Consider the following 14,772-nt stretch of genomic DNA (forward strand, 5'->3'; position numbering starts at 1 on the left):
CCGATGCATGGGCCCATGGTCCAGTGAAGAAACTAGGTCCAACGGATCGCCCGCATTCACAACGCACCCCTGCACAGAGAAGCAGGACGGAGAGCTCTACGCATATAAACCCAAGGTGAGAAATAACCCCAGGGGAAGGGAATTCGGAGTTAGAGGGAGATGGGAGTTTCACCCACTGCGGACCTAAACCTAATTACTCCATTCTCCTATCATAGGCGCTACCCCCACAGGGCAAATAATGAAGCAGAGAAAGCTCGAAATAGCATGCAGCCAGCATCGTGTGGCGCCCCTGTGGATACCAGGTGAGCGTAACATCGTCTGTCCGATATCTGAAGGATAGGTGGTCCTGAATAGGCAGAGGAGTCTTCCAATACAGGCACAAGTACAGCACTGATTCCTCCTTCCCGTCTCTGGACGAGGTAACAGGAGCCACAGCTGGAGGAGAGCAACAAGGCAATCTGCTGCACTGCAGCCGGGTGTACCGCCCGTGGGAGGGCACAGATCGTCTCTGTGTAACCGGGGCGCCTTGATCCAGACAGTAAGGGGATTTCACATAGAACTATTTGCCACTCTCTGCCATCCCAATGTTTCTTCCCCACAGGACCAAATCCACAAGAGAATCCATATTGATGTTATCATGGTAAATATGCCCCTGGGCCAACCCGTGATCAGGCCCTTTCCTCCCATACCTGCAATCATACGCGGGACACAGGTCTGATTGGTACGGTTCCCGGCGAGCTCTGCCCTTCGGGTCTGCCCATTTATTTAACTGCGCATGCGCAACGGCCAACATTGCTGTCACGCTCACGTGACTCTGTCACATCCCTCCTTTTTCATAACAAAACAATTTACTACATATTACCAGTAACTTGATGTCAATGTGACATATACACAGGTGCATGTTAAGACAAAACATTGTCACAGCCCAACGTGGGCAGATACCTTTAACTTCTGGTCCGCTTTAACTCAGGTCCATAATGTAGTCCTTGAACTTGGCCGGACTTGTCCGGCCCTCTCAGCGGGGATATCTCTCTTCACCTCTCTCTCATTCGGGGCTCTTTCCTTCCGGTTCAGGGTTTCCCGCATCCTCTTTGAGAGTCGGCCCACTTGACGTTGCTCGAGCCTGAGATACTCCGACAGCAGGCTCTTGCCGTTGTTCTCTTGCAGCAATATTGTTAAAGAAACACAATTTTCTTTTGACTGTCCCCCATCGGTTGTCCGCCGTTCCCATGGACCCATTGAAATGGGTTACTCCCAGGGGAGTAGGCTCGTAGTTTAGGGATAGCTTCCCTTCCGGGTGTCGGTTCCTCACTAGGACCGTGTCACCTACTTCAATGTCAGCGTGTTCCTTCTCATTGTGCTCCCTTTGGTCTTTGAGTGTCCTTTGATCATCAATGACGCCCGGTGGCCAGACATCAGTCTCTAGAATCAGTCACGTGAGCATTTGTTGTACAGTACCTCTGCTGGGGCATCCCCGTAGACTGATGGGGAGTCGATTGATACTCACAGAGAAATTAATATACATTTCTCTTTAGTTCACCTCCTTGACTTTGTGAGATCCGAAATATCTTATTGAGCGTGCGCATGAAGCTCTCCACCTCCCCTTTGGCTCTTGGCTAGGCTGGAGTTACCTTCCGGTGCATGATGCCATAGTCCCTCATGAATTCCGCCAACTGTCTGCCTTCAAATGGCAGCCCATTCTCTGAGCACATGACTCGAGGAAGTCCATGGGTCGTAAATACATTTTTCATCGCTTGTATGGTTTGATCGCTTGACGTTGATTCCACAATCTCCACCTCTGGATAGCGCGACCACTGGTTGATGAGTACTAAGAAGTACCCCCCCTCCCCCCGTTGACCCAAAGACTGCATGCACCGTGCCCCATGGGCTTCCGCTGCGTTCCATCGACTCAATGCATGGCTCCTTGTTTACCGGTGCGGCTGCTTTGCTCCAGACACACTGGCGTATGTAGTCATCCACTCTTCCCACTAGCTCTGGGAACCACACCTTGGATCTCAGCCGTGCTTCGGTCTTTGCAGTGCCTTGATGGCCACTGTGGGCTAGTTCCAGCACCCTCACAATCAGCTTCCGAGGTATTACAATTTGCCTCCCACAAAGTAGCAGGCCTTCGTCTGACCTCGACAGCTCGTGTCGGGCTCGCCACAATGACTGTATCTTGCTCTGAGTGTCTTTGTCCCTGCGGGACATGTCAGAAAGAGCTGACTTCCAGCAGTCTCCACTGTCGACTGCATTCTGAATGAGTTGGAAGCTTTCATCAGCTAGCGAATCGTCATCCACTTCTCTTAATGTTAGGGATATTGGCATGGCCGCATCGATCACTTGGCGGACATAGTCTTTACAGCCCCCCACCGACTTCGTATCATGGCTGCTGCTACCCCTGGGATGATGCAACAGGTACTTAGCTGGGCTATGGGTTCCCGGTCTGTACTGCAGTTTTACCCCATATTCCATGAGGGCAAGCATCCAACTCTCTATACTCAGTGGTGGTTTGGAGGAGGGCCCCATTAGGATGGGGATCAGGGGCTTATGGTCGGTGATGACGGACACCGGTTTGCCCAAAATGAAGATGCGAAAATGTCTGCAGCCCCAAAGTATGGCCAGCGCCTCCCTTTCTATTTGAGAGTATCTCTGTTCAGTGCCTGTCAACGCCTTACTGGCATATGCAATGGGTCTCATTTGTCCCTCTGGATCAGGTTGGAGCAATACGACTCCCAGTCCTACTGGGCTAACATCTATGACCAGCTCTGACTCTTTTCCAGGTTTGAACAATGCTATTGTCTCATCTCCCGTAAGGGTGGCTTTAATGGTGCCAAAAGATGTCTGTTTGAGGGTAGACCAGGTCCATGCAGTGTCTTTTTTTCGTGAGGGCCCGGAGCGGTTCCGAGAGAGAGGCCAGGTTTTGTATGAACCTCCCACAATATGTTACCATCCCTATAAAGCTTTTCACCTCTGAGGTGTTCTGCGGCAGCCTCGCGTCCTAGATATCCTTGACTTTCTGTGGGTCTGGAGAGATTCTGTTGGAGTGGAAAATGAACCCTAATAATTCTATACTTTCTTTGAGAAACTCACATTTCTTGCGCTGTAGAGTTAGGCCTAGGTCTCGGATTCTCTCCAATGCCTTTTCCAGCCAGGCCATGTGTTCTGTCTCAGATGCTGCGTACACCAATATCTAGTCACTTAGATTGATTCAAGCCAGCAAGGGCGCCTCTGATGACATTTTGGAAAACCTCTGCCGCTGAGGAGATCCCAAAACTCAAGCGTTTATATCGTACAGGCCGCTGTGTGTCATAAAGGTAGTTATATAGCAGGAGTCTGGGTGCAATTCCAGTTGGTGATAACCAGAATGCAAATCAATCTTTGAGAAAACCTTGGCACCCTGTAGCTCGCCCACTATGTCATCTAGCGTTGGTGGGAGGTGACGTTCCTTTTTTATGGCGAGGTTGGGTAGCCTCTTGTCCACGCATATGCGTACGGACCCCGGCTGCTTCGGTTTGGCCGCCACAACTATAGGGGACACCCACAGGGTTAGGCCATCAATTTTCTCAATAAGGTCTGATTCTACTAGATTTTATAGCTCCTTCTCCACTTGTGCCCTTAGGTGGAAGGGGGTACGCCTATATTTGAGAGCCCTAGGGCGCACCGACGCGTCAATGTGCAATTTGATAGGCTCCCCTTTTAACTTTCCTACTCCTTGAAAAATGTCTACAAATCTCTTGATGATGTCTTTGATGTCCGCCTCATACACAGAGAGCGCAAAGTGTATAATGTCTAACGCCTCAGATGCGGCACAGCTCAGGAGAGAGTGCAGGCTGACGTCTGTTATGAAGAATCTCACTCGAATGGTGTTGTTGGCGTGAGCGACTTGCGCCACAAATACTCCTCGTAGCAGAAGTGGTTGAGCTCCTCCAAATGAGTAGATTGTTGCTTCTGTTTCTCCCAGCGCTGGTGGTCCTGGGAGTGATTCATAATGCCTTGTCACCAGCACACACACTGATGCGCCTGTGTCAATTAGCACAGAGGTCGGGGTCCCACAAATCTTCACCATGCATGTGGGCTGCCTCCTTTTCTTTGTTTACGAATCAATGTTCGATATGAAGAACACTTCTTCATCTTCCTCCTCCTCCTCTGCAATTCCGAGTTCCTGGAACTCCTGTTCCACCATGGCTACATTTCTTTGTTTGCGCTGTCCCATGTTGCCAGCTCTGCTCGGACCTCTTGGGATAGCAGCTGAGCTTGCGGCCCGGCACATTCTGGCGAAGTGTTTTGCAGCCCCACAGCGCCCACACACCCTCCCTTTCGCTGGTCAGTCATTGGAGTGTGGGAGGTTGTATCCACACTTTGGACAGGGCTCTGCCGCGTCACTCTACTTCAGGGGCCACCGTGGGCGTGACGGACCGACGGTAGTTGACCGTTCAATCACACACACCTCTTCACTCTTCACCGACTTGACTGTAGCTTCCATCCTGGTGGCGCGGCTGTCGGCCAATTCATAGGATCTTCCCATGTCGAGGATCTGAGTGTGAGTCCCCGGTTCTCAGAGTATCTGTCGCTGCAGCTTCCCCAAGCTGCAACCCTGAATAATCTGGTTGCGGACCATCCCCGAAACATTTTCCCAGCGGCACCTACTGGCCAAATGGCATAGCCTGCCACAGAATAGGTCTAAAGACTCATCCTCATGCTGCTTCTCGCCACACATAACGAAGCGTTCGAAGTCCTGATTAGCAAAAGGTAGGAGACTACTACACCCCTCTCAACTGGGGCAAGTTCCAGTACACCCACAATGGGAACCATACCCACCATCTTCCCACCCCAGATGAACCTTAACTTTCAACATAGCATATCTATCCAACAACCCATAGGGACAACGATAGATACTAAATTTCGCCTATATTATCCGCCATTCCAAACCAACGCCCACAGACATACCTCAATCTAAACCCTGGCTTAAGTAAAACATATCTGCCATGCCTCACTCATCTAAGAAACACCAAGCTCTGTTCAAGACTGACCAGACTCCACGAGCCCCCGATCAGAACTACTATTAACTTATACGCCTTTAAAGAATGCTTATCTAATAAACAAAATACTAAGGCAACAACTAATAACTCCACTACTCGCCAAAGACCGACAGTCATCCCTACAAAAAACAGCCTTTGAGTGAACCTCATACCACACTACCTGCCAAAATAGCAAGTCAGTGTACACCTTTGAACCCCGGGTCTAGTAACAACTTCCTAGACATCAAAGGCGCACTAATCAATGCTAGATCTCTTGTAGCACACGCCATTGAGATAGTAGACTTAATACGAGCCCGAAATTATGACTTCCTAGCTATAACAGTGTCATGGCTTCATGCAGCTGCTGGCCCTGCCCTCATGATTGCAATCCCTGACAACTACACGATACTCAGAGCAGATAGGATCGACTCCAGCTTCTTATAGCTAAATCCAACCTAGCAATAAGACTAGACCCCGCAAGAGACATCAAATCATGTGAATTACTTACTGCAAAACTTCCATCTCCGACTCCCAAACACTCACTATCCACCTGATTTATAGACCTCCGGGCCCTATCGGCACATTTGAGGAGGATATCTCTATAATATTATCAGACAGCATGAAACTGACATCTCAAATACTTTTATTGGGAGATCTTAACCTGAGTTCAATGACCCTAATAACCAGCAAACCACAGCAATTTCTAACATGCTCACCGAACTTGGCTTCACCCAAAGGGTAATTCTGCCCACACACATTAAAGGCAGAACGTTAGATTGGGTGGCAACACTTAATTGTAATACCTCAATCACCTCCATAACCCCACAACTATGGACTGACCATTACCTCCTATCCTTCATTCTTGCAGTCAAAAATCTCACCCCTAAATAGACCTCAGTAGCTCCCCAACCCTTACCAGGAACAAAAAGAATATTACAGCAGAACAAATTATACCACTTATAATACCCATTCTTAACGCTCTTCCTGACACTAATGACCCTGCAACATTAGTAGATGAATACAATAATGCTATGATCAAAGGGCAAGACATGACCGCCGTTTAAAAATGAGGAAAAGTAAACCCAAAGCTCACTTGAACTCCTGGATTTCCCCACACCTCAAAACTCTGAGAGCTGAAAAAAGAAAATGTTAAGTCATCTGGAGACACCTACCTAACACGGAAAACAAAACCAACCTCATTAACATCTCAGCCTCATACAAGAAAGAAATAATACAAAACAAACAGGAAACATATAACAACAGGATTCTCCAAGCAAACTCTAGTACTAAGGAACTTTTTGTTATCTTAAAAGAGATGGAAGCCCCCAGTCCCCCCACAGATAACTGCGTGAAGGACAAACTCTGGTGCTCCAACATTCAGACAAACTCTGGTGTTCCAACATTCAGAACGCCTTAACAATTAAGATCACCCTCCTTCAGAATAAGATTGCTGAAAAAAAGCCACCATACCGAATTCAAATACACCTGACAATACCGATATGCATGTCACTAAACCGTCCCAACGCTTCAGTTTCTCAAGAGTTTCAATCCTGGAGGTAGAAAAAATCATCCTTTCACTAAAACCTTGAACTGTCAGGGAGACAAATGCCCAGCCCAAATCATCAAAGATGCGGCAAGAGACCTCTCACCCTTCATAACTAAACTTATTAATGCCTCCTTTCCATAAGGTAGGCGAAGTAGCGGTGGGCACCACCTTTTTTTGATGCTTCAAATTCTTTAATTGTTCCTTAGTTTAAGCAATACAGAATATCTATTTTAACCTGGTGCTGCCAGATACCAGGATCCTATGACACACCAATCAGAAAATCACTACTAACAAGAAAAAATGGGATGGAATCATCTCATTATATCTGGCGCTCTCAGTTGGCTCAATACAAGCAATTATTCAATTTCCATCATATCTTTTACTTAAAAATACTTTCGGAGTCTGTGTAAGGGTATTCCAAAAATAAGAAGCGAGAATTCCTGTATAAAATCCAGGAACAGTTTATTCACATTCCTGTCTTTTCATTTCAGGCAGTCATTTAGGCAAAAAGGTCTCTCAATATCAAAACATAACAGAGCCAGTGCATTTCGGTGTGTAACACACCATCTTCAGGGCTATAAAGACCTTTGCAGACAAATACATTTGAACAAAACATATCGTATTTCAACCAAATATCAGTTAATTGTAATATCATACATACCAAAACGACCCAATTACGAGAAAACCGCCAGATTAGCCCAAAAGGAAAAAGAAAGAGTCACAATCACCATTTAGTAATTAAGGCGCCGTACAAAGTGTCTCCAAATGTAACACAATACTTTCAGGAATTGTACCTTTCTGGGATAATTTGTCCCTTGACTGCCATGTATCTCTTTAAGTCATGTAAGGTGTTTACCAAAAATTCATGCCTACAAAATGTAAGTCTCGATCAGTTATCGGTTCATGAAATCATGCAGTTAATATAATTATGGAGTGTATAGCTTGTTATTGTTCTTACCTTAGCATTCGTTCCTGATGTGCAAAAAATGCTAAGCCGCGAGAGTGCGCGGCTGTGGATTGTATTTATTGGTTGCCATGGGAACATGGGCGGCGCGTGTTCTGGCTCCGAGGAGCAGTAGCACGTACGCCTTACGTCCCAACCCCAAAGTCACGGGAGGGCGGGACGATCCCCATGATAACCATGTACACACTCAGTGCTACATCAGCATAATTTAAAGATACAGTCTGAACCCGCTATTGCGAAAATGTGAAATGGGAACACTGAAGTGAAGTTATGTTTCAAACACATGCATATAATATATTTTGTTTACCTAAGTGTGATTGGCACTGATACAAAAAACATGCACCTACCTCAAGGATTCCACTCACTTTTTACAATACTTGAAAGGCATTCAATTTAATCCAAATAACATACTGTTCACAATAGATGTAGCAAGTTTATATACATCAATTCCACACGACTTAGGCCAAAAAGCCGTGGAGTGGATACTCTTGAATGAAGGAGAGATACCAGCACATAAAGAATTCATCATGTTACTGTTGCAATTTATACCAGAGAACTCATACTTCCGCTTCAAAGATCAACACTATCTACAGATTGCAGGAACTGCAATGGGTGCCACTATGGCACCATCATATGCAAATGCTTTCATGCATAAATTCGAAATGGATCACATGCTAAAACACCCAATATGGAAACAAAATTTAGCAATTTGGATCCGTTATATTGATGATATATTTGAAATATGGACAGGGACCGACACCGAACTGTTAGAATTCTTTGGGTACCTAAATGGAATAGACCCCAGAACACAGTTCACATATGAATTTTCAAAAAAAAACGATACATTTTCTGGACGTGAACATAGAAAACACAGGAACAGAATACAAAACCAACATCTTCCGTAAAAACACAGACAAGAACAATTTATTACATAGGGCCTCATTACGACCATGGTGGTAGCCATGCCCTTACTAAGGGCATGGCTGCCGCCGGTAATGATTTTTTACCGGGGCCCAGAAAAGGGCAATAACCGGGTCATGCCGACCTTGGTGGACCTGGTAATTGCCCTTTTCTGGGCTCTGATAAAAATTAATCCTCATTCCCATTTGAGCCCCCTTAATGACGGCCCGTTGTTAGCATCCTGGTCTGCTAGCGGGTCTCGCTAAGGACGCCTGGTCTGACCAGGCGTTCCTTAGCGGGACCCACTGCAGACCTTGTAATAGGGCGGCCCACAATGATCGGTGCCAGTCCCTTACTGGCACCATTCATTCCGTGGCTGCCTGGGTCCTAATGAGGCCCATAGACGCAGCTTCCATCAGCCTAGTCCGATAAAAACCTTACCATACAGCCAGATGCTGCGAGTCAAGAGAATAGTGAGTAACCCAGAGGATTATACCAGAGAAATAACAGAGATGGGGAAAAAATTCACTGACCGTGGATACTCAGAAGAGGAAGTTCGAAAAGCAAGGACGAGAGTGGAAATAAAAGAGAGAACAGACCTACTCAAGATAAAAGAGAAGAATGAAATAACACCTACACTGGTTTTTGTGTCACGATATTCGAAACAAAGCAACAGGATAAAAGAAATCATCAAAAAGAACTGGAAGACGGTCACGTGTGACGAAGAGTAGAACATTTGTTTAAAGAATTCCCAACCTTTGCTTACCAACGGAGCAAACATTTCAAAGACCAGTTGGTTAAAACAAGATCTCCCTTGAAAAAGAAATTGACAGAGAGAATCGGAACCTTCCCCTTTCTTAATTGCCCAAATTGTGGATATATCATGAAGGGTGAAACAGTCAATCACCCTCACACGGGAGAACGGATTAGATTAAGAAGTTATGCTACATGTGAGACGCAGAACATCATTTATTGAATAAAGTGTCCATGCGGTTTATACTACATAGGACAATCACGCAGAACCGCAAAACTACGCTGCAAACGAACACAGGTTTTGTATTCGCGAATCAGGTTTATCATCTTGGAAGCCGTGAGTAAAACACATGCACACGAGAACCTCCAGAACAAGCTTGATCAAAGAGAGACCTTTTGGATAGACAGGATGAGTACTTAACACCAAAAGGACTTAATGAAGAGATTAATTACATGTGTTTCCTGTGAACTGTGAACTTGTGTACAGAGAAATGTAGGAATAATTAATTGTGAACACTCTTCAGAACAGAACTGATCATGTAAATCTGAAGATACACAGAAACAGGGGTTTACCCAATAAGTTGTCCTGAAATGGGAGAATTAGATTCAATTGTTTTGTTGACTGCATTGGTTATAATATGTACCAACCTAATGAAATGAGTTGTATGTACATATATACATCTAAAAAGACAATCTTTCTGACACCCATGCTAATATTAATCTTGTGTTTATTTCATACTGCTAGCTATGAATGCTTCGAAAATCACGTTAAGCTGCATGATTATGATGAAATGAGTTGTATGTACACAGATGCATCTACAAAAACACTCTTCTGCCGCCCTTGCTAAGGTCAATTTCCTGTTTATTTCATACTGCTAACTATGAATGCTATGAAAACAATGTTAAGTTGTAACAAGATACTTATGATTATGACCCGCCAGTCAGATGGCAGCTCCATCACACTTAGGTAAACAAAATACATTATACGCATGTGTTTCAAACATAACTTCACTTCACTGTTCCCATTTCACATTTTCGCAATAGCGGTTTCAGACCGTATCTTTAAATTATGCTGATTTAGCACTGAGTGTATACATGGTTGCCATGGGGATCGTCCTGCCCTCCCATGACTTGGAATATGGGACGTAAGGTGTACGTGTTGCTGCTCCTCGGAGCCAAAGCGCGACGCAGCCCATGTTGCCATGGAAACCAATAAATACAATCCACAGCCGCGTGTTCTCGCGACTTAACCTTGTTTGTGAATGAACAGTTCCTGGATTTTATACAGGAATTCTTGATTCTAATTTTTGGAATAACCTTACACAGACTCTGAAAGTATTTTTAAGTAAAAGATAGGATGGAAATTGAATAATATATGCGAAAAAAGCTAACATAAGTTAAATAACTTGTTTTGCTCGTATTGAGCCAACTGAGAGCACCAGATATAATGAGAAGATTCCATCCCATTTTTTTCTTGTTTGTAGTCCTTTCAATCAGGTACCATCCCCAGCAACTTAAAAGAATCATGGGTCCTTCCACTCCTCAAATAACTATCACTAGACCCATCCATACCCACCAACTACAGGCCCATTACAACTGTGCCTTTCCTACTTAAAATTCTAGGTTGAGTGGCCTACCTGCAGATACAGGAGTACTTGGAGTCGAATCGGCTCATGGAAATCAGACAATCTGGCTTCAGGCCCCAACACAGCACTGAAACGGCAATGATAGATCTTAAAACCCAGATCAACGAATTTAAGGACAGGGGAAAAACAACCCTGCTTCTCCTCCTTGACCTTTCGGCCGTCTTCCATCTGGTGGACCATAAAGTACTATGCAATCACCTTGATTCAGCGGCTCACTTCGCTCTGGATGCCATAATATGGATTCAATCCTTTTTGAGCAACAGGACTATGAGAGTCTTCTCGACGGTGGTCAGTCATAATTTCGAGAAAAAAAAATTTGAATGACAATAATGTCGAAACAATAATATCGAAAAAAATATATCATTTTTTTTAAAATTATATATTTATTTTGGGGTCCGGGAATAAAAAAAAATGGGTAAAACACATTTTTTCGAATAAAAAACGTAATGAAAAAAAAATTGACTTTTTTTCAATATTTTTTTTCTATATTTTGAATTTCGAAATTTTTGTTTTCAAAATTATCACTATAAACCCTTCTCGACATCTGCAGCAGCAGATCTCATTCCTATTATATGTGGTGTGCCCCAGGGCTCCTGCGTCTCACCCACAATGTACAATATATTTACCAAGCCACTATTTGATGATCTGGACCATCTGTGTGTCACCTACACTAATTATGCAGATGATACCCAGATCCTCATACCACTTACTGGGGATTATGACAAGGATGTGGTCTTGGTAAATAAAATATCCCTCATCATCCAGGCATGGATGATCTCCCAAGGTCTATGCCTGAATGATGATAAAATGGAGCTCCTCATTCTAGGGACAGCTCTTAACCTCAACAAACTCGACCAAAAATATGCCTCCTTCAACATAGATGTAACCTTATCAAAGCTGCCAAAGAGGTAAAAACTCTTGGCTTTTACCTCGACTCCACCCTCACCCTTGTTAAACAGGTCAATGCCATGGCCTCAGCCTTGGCATACACCTGTAAGCTGATCAGAGCTGGAAAACCATTTCTCTCCAAAGACAGCTGCACTATACTTGCCAGAGCCCTCATTCTCTGCAAGTTGGACTACTGTGAATCACTGTATTTGGGCACCAGAAAACATACCATAAATCAAATCCAAATTTTACAAAACAATGCCCTGAGAACGGCACAGGGCATTGCCAGAAGGGAACATATATCTGAGGTAAGAACAAATGGTTGTCTATCAAAGACAACATTTTGCTCACAACAACCTCACTGACTCATAAATGCCTTAACAATTCTGCCCCCGTTACTAAGACTGCTTAGTAGTACCCAGGTTTAAATTGACAAAAGCTGGTGGGATCAGTTTCCTGGTCAAAGCAGCACAGTTATGGAACTCCATCCCCCTCACCTTGAGGGCACATCAAACTTTTCTCAACTTCAGATTTAACACCATTAAATGGCTCAGGGAAAATGACCACTAACCCTACCCCCTGATTGCCCTTTTCATCAGCATGTATTATAGCATCACCATTTATCATGCGTCTATTTAGCCCTAACAGTTTTAAATCATCTGCAAACGTTTAAAAGATATTGTACCTCAACATTGTAAATAATCTGCAAACGCTCAACACATTGTATATTAACACTGCAAAATTTTGTAATTATGGATAATCACGATTTTATTGTATGTATATATTTGATTACTGATCCCTTTTAGCACCCTCCCAGGGAATTGTTGCACATATATTTGTAACCCATGTAACTATGTAAGCTGAAAGTATTCTTATATCCTCCTGTACTCTGTGCCCTGATACCGCTGGGTCTGGTGCGCATTACAAATGCATCAATAAACATAAACAAACAAATGTTCCTTGAGTGCGTTCTTCATGGCCTGATATGAGTCAGCAGTGGGGTTCAGGGACTCGAAGAAGCGGTGTACTTCAGATCCTGCATCGTAAAGCAGTGTCGCCACCTTAGCCCCATCTTCTGTCTCCCCCGTGGCCTTGAAATACATTTCCAGCGACTTGATCCACAGCATCCACCTCGGGCCCAATTTCGACGGTGGGCCAGACATGTCAAATTCTGGCATGGGAGCCAGCGTGCCTTGTTGTCTGGGTGCTCTCCTGACCTATGGCGGAGCATTCGCCCCTTGGGCGTCGGCTTCAGGGTTACTCATGACTGCGGACCGCACAGGCATATATCACACTTGTGAAGGCCGCAAGACTGCAGAGGCAATGGCTTCTTGGGACCACAGTGGGCCTTGGTATGGCTGCTCTAATCAGGCTCAGTGCAGGAGGTCACTCTTCCTTGTCATCGGCAGCAAAGAGGAGAGGAAAGCAATATTTCCCTGTACCAGGGATGCAGAAAACACAGTCTGGTTGTGCCCACACAATGTCCATTAATTTTCAAAGAGTTCCAATTTATTTTTTGGGAGAAAAAAAAATGGAGTGCCCTAGGCCCTTCCTGGTGGCACCAGTCACTTTTTGTAGCAGTTTTAGCCTTGGAAGGCTCCAGAAATTGAAGCTGAAGGCACACGAGCACCCCACATGTGGGGCCGCGACCATTTACACCTCAAAATGTCATTCGAAAGTCGCCGCGTGGGTATCGCTTCTGCCCGGCGTCAGGGCGATGTTCTGGACGCTGATCTCAGCGTCAGAATAAGCCCTCGCTGCCCAGTGGCATCCTTGTCGCCAGTGTTATAATGGTTAATATGCAGCCGGGCCGCCCCATGAGCAGGCCCTTCCCTCCCGTAGCTGCAATCATATGCAGGAAAAAGGTCTGATCGATACGGTTACCGGCGAGCACTGCCCTTCAGGTCTGCCCACTTATTCAACGGCACATGCGCGACGGCCAACGTTGCCATCGCGCTCACGTGAGTCTGTCACAATTGCTTCAAAGCGCAAGGGAAGGCAATGCTGGCATGAAATGACACATAACCCACAAGTGCTCCATTACTGATATCCACAACACATGATGGACAAGCAACTTCAAGGATAGCAACCAATAGTTACAGTGGCATCCTTATACGATGGAGCAAGAACATAAGGACAAACAGACCACAATAATGGACAAGCAACTTCAAGGATAGCAACCAATAGTTACATTGGCATCCTTATACAATGGGAGTGCAAGAACATAAGGACAAACAGACCACAATGATGGGCAAGGAACTTCTAGGATAGCAACCAATAGTTACAGTGGCATCCTTATACACTGGAAGTGCAAGAACATAAGGACACACAGACCACAATGATCGACAAGCAACTTCAAGGATAGCAACCAAGAGTTACAGTGGCATCCTTATACAATGGGAGTTATTGTTATTGTTATTGTTATTGTTATTGTTATTGTTATTTTGCATTTATATAGCGCCTTATATACCATTGGTATGGTCTGAAGGCGCTGGTAGGTTGAACGCCCTTGGGAACCGAAGTTCATGTCAGTATAGAGAGTAGAGGGAGTCCAAAAGTGCGTGTGCGCACTAGGTATGTGTGCAGCTGGTGTGGAAATCGAGTGGTAGCTGCTTTTTAGTTGTACGTGTGGTGGTTGAGAGGTCAGGAGTATGTGTTTGCTCTGGTCGGTTTTACCCAGAACGAGTGTGGCTGCGTTAGGCCTGAGGAGAACGCCTGGCTGGGGGGTGTGAATCCAGCAATGATTACTTAGAGTGATGTGGAGTAAGAGGGAGATGTGGATATGAGAACAGTTATACCGAATGGTGTCATAGTATCTCTGTGTTCTAGATGAGTGGTGGTGTAAGAGGGAGAGTAAGCGTGGGGTGTGGTATGATGTATGTTTTCAAGTGTTTCCTTCATTCCAAAGCATATTAAGCATCGTCTGTTGTACAAATTCGTCCGTTCCTCATATTCGTCCGCTCCACACATTCGTTCAGTCATTATCATCGTCTAGTTCACACCCTCGTACACTTCTAAACGCTGCTGGGAACAGTTCTGAATTCGACTTTCACAGAG

Source organism: Ambystoma mexicanum, chromosome 8, assembly GCF_040938575.1.
Source record: "Ambystoma mexicanum isolate Mex_15411 chromosome 8, UKY_AmexF1_1, whole genome shotgun sequence".
Lineage (NCBI taxonomy): Eukaryota > Metazoa > Chordata > Amphibia > Caudata > Ambystomatidae > Ambystoma > Ambystoma mexicanum.